Source organism: Chiloscyllium plagiosum, unplaced genomic scaffold, assembly GCF_037043375.1.
Source record: "Chiloscyllium plagiosum isolate Xiang-an unplaced genomic scaffold, Cpla_swu_hap1 HiC_scaffold_46, whole genome shotgun sequence".
Classification (NCBI taxonomy): domain Eukaryota; kingdom Metazoa; phylum Chordata; class Chondrichthyes; order Orectolobiformes; family Hemiscylliidae; genus Chiloscyllium; species Chiloscyllium plagiosum.
In genome coordinates this window covers 69,894,727-69,902,136 of record NW_028270184.1, presented here as the reverse complement: position 1 = coordinate 69,902,136, position 7,410 = coordinate 69,894,727, and the positions used below count along the sequence as shown (strand labels likewise).

Below are 7,410 nucleotides of genomic sequence, written 5' to 3'. Positions count from 1 at the left end.
AGGGCCTGACAGCATCTGTGGAGACAAAGAGGTTTCATGTTTCATATCACAGATTCAGGCTACGTATGCTTTTTATTGTTTTATTGCCTGGGTAATTGTCAATTTCACTTCGTGAAACAGCATACTTACCAGAATCTCTCATTAGCTGACAGACGTCATCTGTAAAAATGCAAAATTCCTTTATCGGCTGTAATGCTGTTGCTGTTGCCCTGAGTTGGTGAAAGGTTGGCCTTCATTACCTTTTTCTTCGCCTTTATGTGAATGAGCAGCCATGGTGAATGGAGAATTTCTGTTTGTCTCCCTTTGTCTCTCTGTACCATCTCACTCTCTTCTACATTATCCCACACTCTGTCTGTCAATATCCACCCATTTTTCATTTCTACTCTTGGAAAAGTGTTAAAATCGGAGTGTGAGTCATTGCGAACAGTGAGAAATAAATGCTGAACCAATAGCACTGACACTGAGCCTTGCACCATTAGCTCCACATTCACATCTTGTGTCATGTCTCCTCGGCATCAGTGCATTTGACTTTAATTATTCTACCCTGCACTTCTCCTCAAGTTATTCCCGTCGAATTAGTACATGCAATTATTAGAAATGCATTTCTGGGACACAGTTGTCTTTCAATGAGATAAGATTCACTGCCCATCCCTAATTATCCCAAAGATGTAGGGGACGAGTTACTTTTGTCAACTCCTCAAAGACGCCACTCCTGACGCCACTCTGTCAATGTAACTCACTGAGGGAAGAGCAAACTGACGCCACTCAGTCAGTGTTACTCACCCAGGGAAGGACAGACTGACCCCACAATTTCAGTGTAACTCAGCAGACTGATTCCACACTGTCAATATAAGTCATTCTCTGAAGAGCAGTCTGACCCCACTCTATAAATGTAATTCCCTCAGGGAAGAGCAGACTGATCCCATTCCGTCTATGGCACTCACCCAATGAATGAACACTAACCCCACTCTACCAATGTAACTCGCCAGGGAAGAGCAGACGGAAGCCAGACTGTCAACATAAATTATCGAGGGAAGAGAATACTGACCCCGCTCTTTCTATTTCACTCAGGCAGGGAAGAGCAGACTGTCACCACTCTGTGAAAGAATTTCGCCCAGGGAAAGGCAGACTGACCCTACTGTATCTGCGTGACTGAAACAGGTAAGAGCAACTAACCCAACTCTGTCAACGTATCTCCCTCAGGGAAGAAGACCCTGACCACTCTCTGTCCATGTAGCTCACCCAGGAAACAGCAGACTAACCCCACTCTGTCTATTTAAGTTCACAAAAATCCTCTGAAGTACGTCCTATCCAGACACTCCTATTACAGAGACATCACTGTCTCTGTAACCGTGTGCGTTCAATGGCGATTCCAAATAACCTGCAAATGTTTAGAATGTGGCAGCAAACCAGAGCAACCACACAGAAATTGGGCGAATGTGCAAACTTCCATCAGGCTGTCACCTAAGCTTGGAATGGAAACCAAACCCGACAGCAGTCGTGATTATAAAATGGCAGAACAGAAACCTAGCAAAAAGAATTGCGTCCCTGTGTGTTGCAACGATTCTGAGTATTAATTCAGCCCCCCTTACTGTAGTTAATTTCCATTTTCATCACTGCCAACCTTCTTCAAAGCAAAGCACGCACTTGCTTTTTTCAGACTTCCTATATCCCGCTCTCATCCCGCTTTTTACCGAATCAGATTTCTGACTTTACAAACTACGTCATAACAGGTTGACAACTGCAGAATGAGCTTTGTTCCCTTCTCCACTGATGCTGATGGTAATAATACGGCATATTCGAGTAGGACTTGAGGCACTTGCGGGTGGTGTATTCGCGGCATTTTGGCATCTTTTTTTCATTTTCGGTCTACTATTTCGAGTTCATTGCGCAGACTTCTGAAGAAGACTTTTTGGAGTCTAAATGGTAACTGTGTTTTCTCTCGAAAGACAGACGTAGCTTTATTTCTGTTCTCTTATAAATTGATCTTCTTCTGATCTTTGCAAATGAAGTAGGGCGCATTACTATTGCTCGGTTTGAGTTTTAAAATCAAGAGAAACATGAAGGAGAGAATATCAAAGAACACAAAGTTCTGAGTTGTTAACATAATTTTTGCAGCAATGGTGGACCTGAAGGTCAAATTAAGATAACGGTTCAAGAACACCGTTAGTCTGTGGAAGTGGTATGTGACTTTAGTTCCAAATATATGTTTCCGTTCTTCCAGTACATCTTTTTGACTCCCAGAAAACATTGATTGTTTTCTGTATTCACTTTGTTTCGCGACATCTGTCTTCTGGCCGACCAGGGACAACTTGAATTTGCGTCTGCATTGAATAAGATTTCGCTCTTTCTTTCGAGAAGCAAACCTGTGCATTATGTACCACTTACCATGCTGATGGCTAAGTAGTTCAAAATGAATTACTGTTTACGGATCGTGAGCAAGAATGAAGTGATCCACTTGCGAACAGATGTCACCACGCCCTATTCCTACATCGGGCCTGAACGGTCTATTGGCAGAGTCTGCAGACAGGAAATGTCGAAGTGACTAGTCCTTTGTTCAGTTTGATTTGATACCAATGGTAGTGCTGTTCTGGTGCAGAAATGTGTCAACATCTCTGACGTTAGAGTCAATATTTAAGTCACATCTACTCCATGGAGTGTCTTCTCATATCTGAACATGCTGACACGAAAACATCTAGCTCCGATAGCAAAACATTTTTTCATTAAACTGGGAGTATGTTTAACTAAGCAATTCAGACAGCCATGATGAATAATTGGCATTTGGTTCTTCAAGCTGACCTCTCCACACCAACCGCTCCAACGAAGGCCGTGGATAAGTTCCCCATCGATTATTTTGGTCAATTTTAGCCTCAACAACAACCAATTGTTCTGAACAATGCTACACCACAAACAGAGGGCTAAGTCTGATTTTCATCGTTAATTTTCAATTTCAGTTCTTAATGCACAGTTTCTTACGAATGTGGACAGCAGAAGACCGTTAACATTCCATTTCTAATATTTCCAGAAGATTCTACTCCGCTGATATCGCCTTGCCTTTTCACATCGCAAGCCAGGAACCTGAATCAGTCGAGTTCCTTTCCACACATGGAATTGCTTTTTTCTAATTCATTGACTGCTGATATAATAGATTATTGGCCTTGAGAGTCAGCTGTAAATTAGGTTGAACTTTCTCAGCTTGACTTTCAACTGATCCTGAAAAATATGTCATCACCTGCAGGTAAATGTATTGCATTGCTTCTTGTTTTGCTGAATTCCACCCCCCGAACATCCAAATTTCATGACAGTTCGACAAATGTGTTGACACTGATTCGTGTTGGAAGTTGGTGGCTTTTTGTGTCTCGACACATAATTTATTCAATTAGATGACTGGGTCAGTCTTGAAATTACTTCGGATTCTTCACAGTTGAAAATTTACTTTCGATTGAATGCAAAGCTCAAGCTCCACGAAATTCAAATTCTGCAAATGAATTAATGACTTTTAAAAGATTCTACGCTGTGAACAGGATTCGAACCTGTGCAGGGAAACCCCAGTGGATTTCAAGTCCAACGCCTTAACCTCTCGGCCATCACAGCTGCGGCAAGCCTGTTAATTTTCATAGTAAAATAACTGAATTCATTTGTTGGAAGAACAAATTGTCAAGACCCAAAGATTTCGCCAAATCCTTTGCAGAGACCCAGACGAACGGTACCTTCGCAGATTGACAGGCTTTCACCGCAAACTAGATTCTGACACAGCTGAAGTTATGGGAATGATTCTTCGTAGAATTATAGAGTCACGGATGTACACCACACGAAGAGAGAATCATTGTCTCACTGCGTCCGATCGATTTTGACTCAATTGCTCATCATCTGGTGCCAAATTAGATATGCTGTTGTGTTTTAATATTCATCGAAATATGGTATTAGAAATATTGATGCTTAGTCCATAAACACTAGCTACATTCGTAAAAACAATATCGGAATTAGAAAGAATGCAGAACCAATTTACATGAATGGATCCAGCAACTAATCCGTAAGTTCTGACATCAGGTAATGAATTTGTGAGCGCAAAAGGGGAAGATGAACCAAAGATTTGGAACTTGAAATCGTCTTGACGGAATTATTTGCAAAGTTTTTTCGGTTGTTCTAGAGTCATCAAGTCCTTGAACAATACAACACGGAAAGTGGTCCTTCTTTCCAACTTGACCATGGTGGACAGTTATCCTAAATTAATAGGTCCCATTTGCCAACATTTGGCCCACATCCCTCAAAACCTTGTTACTCTATATCCATCCAGATGCCATTAAATGTTACAGTTGTACCAGTCTACAACAATTTCTCTGGCAGCTCATTCTGGACACGACTGAAAAAGTTGCCCCTGACGACCCTTTTAAATCCTTACCCTCTAAATGTAAACCTTTTTTTTTTTAAATTTTGACTTCCTCACCAGCCGGAAAACACCGTGACGAGTCAACCTATCCATGTCCCTCATGATCTAATAAATAGCAACGATTTGACTTTATCATACTTGTCAGGAGGGAGATGTGTGGAGATTATTTGTCGAAGGTTTGAAGTAGAAAGTCTGATGTACAGATGTTTAGAAATGCATCTTGGAGAAGTTTTTAATAAGTCATTGCAGTCTAGTCGCCGTTGTAGAAGTCTGTTGTGAAAGCTGCAGAAGGATTTCAGGGCACGAGAACGAAGCATTATTTCCAATGTATGGTGGCTCAGTTCGACCGCACTTGGACGACAGTATGAGGAATTACAATCCTCAATTTAGGAAAGATACTAATGCCATATGAGGAATACCACGAATAGTGTTTCGCCTTGATATCATGGATGAACGTTAGTCCTCTGAATTTTAATTGGGCAAATCCGGCCTTTTTTTAACAGTTTCAAAACAAGAGATTTGCAAATCTCATTGAGAGTTGCAAAATATTTGAAGTGATAAACAGGGTGGTGCAATTAAATTTTGTTCCCTCATTGGTGAATCTAGAAGCAGGAGAGGAGAATTTTAAAATGAAGCATTGTGATTTATGACCAGGATGAGAACTATTGATTTTTGTCTTAGCCTTGACTAGTCTCACTAATCAGCGCTACAGTGAGCCTTGGATATTTGGTCTTTGAATGCATCACTATCAGCCTGATCCGCCGACACTTACTGCATCACTATAGACCTGACCCCTCACACTTACCGCCTTAATATCAGCGTGAACCCCTCAAACTTACTACATCACTATCCATCTGGCGCCCTCACATTTACTGCGCCACTTTCACTTCGAGACCATCATTTTGACTGCGTCACTATCAGCCTGACTGCCAAGCACTTACTTTGTCACTATCAGTCACACCCTTACACTTCCTATGTTACTATCACCCTGACTCCTTACACTTACTGTGTCACTATCAGCCTGACTCCATCACACTTATTATGTAAGTATCAGACTGACGCCTCACACTTACGGTGTCACTACAACACTGCTTCCTCAAACTAACTATGTCACTATCATCTTGACCCTCTCACATTTACTGCCTCACAATCACACTGACCACCTCACACCTTCTGCTTCACTATGAGCTTCAACACTCACACGTACAGCATCACTACCAGCCTGACTCACTCACACTTATCACCTGACAAGCAGAATTACTCTCTCAAATTTATTTCATCATTATTAGGCTGAGGCACTCACACTGACAGCGTCACGAACAGCCTGACACCCTCATGCTTACTGCGTTGGTATCTCCCTGATCCCCTCAGAATTACTGCGTCACAATCACTCTGACCCCTTCATACTTGATGCGTCACTATACTTCTGGCACCCTCATACTTCCTGCATCACTCACACCCTGACACATGCGCACCTACTGCATCCCTATCAGCCAAACCCCACTCACTCACGGCGTCACTCTCTCTCTAACCTGCTCACACTTCATGCGTCACCATCACCTTGATACCCTCTCACTTAGTGCATCAATATCAGCCTGACCCCATCACGCTTACTGCATCACTCCCAGCCTGATCCCTTCAAATGTACTGTGTCACTATCAGACTGACCCACTCATACTTACAGCATCACTATCACCTTGAGCCCCCAAACTTAGTGCGTCCAGATCACCCTGAACCTTTCACTCTTCTTGCGTCACCTTCAGCCAGACCCTGCACACTATCACTCTAACCTCCTCATACTTGCTGCATCACTATAACTCTATCCCACTCAAACCGTGTGTGTGTCACTATCACCCTGACAACTCATACTCACTGCACCACTATTATCCTGACTCCATCACAATTAATATATCACTATCAGCCTGACCCCTTACACTTACTGTGTCACTATCAACCTGTCCCCTCACATTTCCTGTGTCACTTTCAATCTGACATCCTCAATGTGTCTGTGTCACTTTCACCCTGAACACGTCACAATTACTGCATGGGTGTCTACCTGAAACCTCGCACATGTTGTGACACTATCATCCTGAGCGGCTCACACTTACTGCGTCACTAGCACACCAACACTCTCACCTTCACTGCATCACTATTAGCCTGACCCGTCACACGTTTTGCGTCATTACTACCCTGACCTCCTCACAATTGCTGTGTCGCTATCAGCCTGAGCCCCTCACTATCACGCTGACCAAGCTCACAATTACAGCATCACTATCAAACTCACCACCTCACACTTCCTCTGTCATTATCACCCTGACCCTCGCACACGTAATGCGTCACTGTCACACTGAGACACTCACATTCTCTGCGTCGTTTTCAGCCAGACCCGCCGGCACACAGCGTCACTATCAACCTAGCCCCTCACACTTGCATGCCTCAATATCAGCGTGAACCCCTCACACTTACTGCGTCACTGTCCATCTGCCTTCCTCACACTTACTGCACCAGTTCCACCTTGACATCCTCATTTTTACTGCGTCACTATCAGCCTGACATCCCCACAAATATTGCGTCACTATCAGTTACGCCCTCGCAATTCCTATGTTAATATCACCCTCACTCCTAAAACCTACTGCGTCACTATCAGCCTGCCTCCATCACACTTTTTGCGTCAGTATCAGACTGACGCCTCACGTTTACCATGTTACTGAAACTCTGCACCATCACACTGACTGCGTCACTATCACTCTGAACCACTCACACTTTTTGTATCAGTTTCAGTCTGACGCCTTGCACTTACTGTGTAACTAAAACTCTCTCCCCTCACACTGACTGTGTCACTATCAGCTTGACCCCTTCACACTTAGTGCGTCAATATCAGTCTGACCCCTCAGACTTACTGCGTCACTCTCACTCTGATCCTCTCTCATTTACTGCGTCACTTTCACCCTGACCTCCTCACATTTACTGCGTCACTATCACCTTGACCCACTCACACAGTCTTTGCCATTTTCACCTTG

General features: G+C 43.3%; 1 non-coding gene across 1 annotated transcript; it reads right to left on the bottom strand.

Annotated features, from left to right (window-relative positions):
• Positions 1-3,512: 3,512 nt before the first annotated feature.
• Positions 3,513-3,594, bottom strand: trnas-uga (transfer RNA serine (anticodon UGA)). The gene has a single exon. It is a non-coding gene; the product is annotated as a tRNA-Ser (tRNA).
• Positions 3,595-7,410: the final 3,816 nt, after the last annotated feature.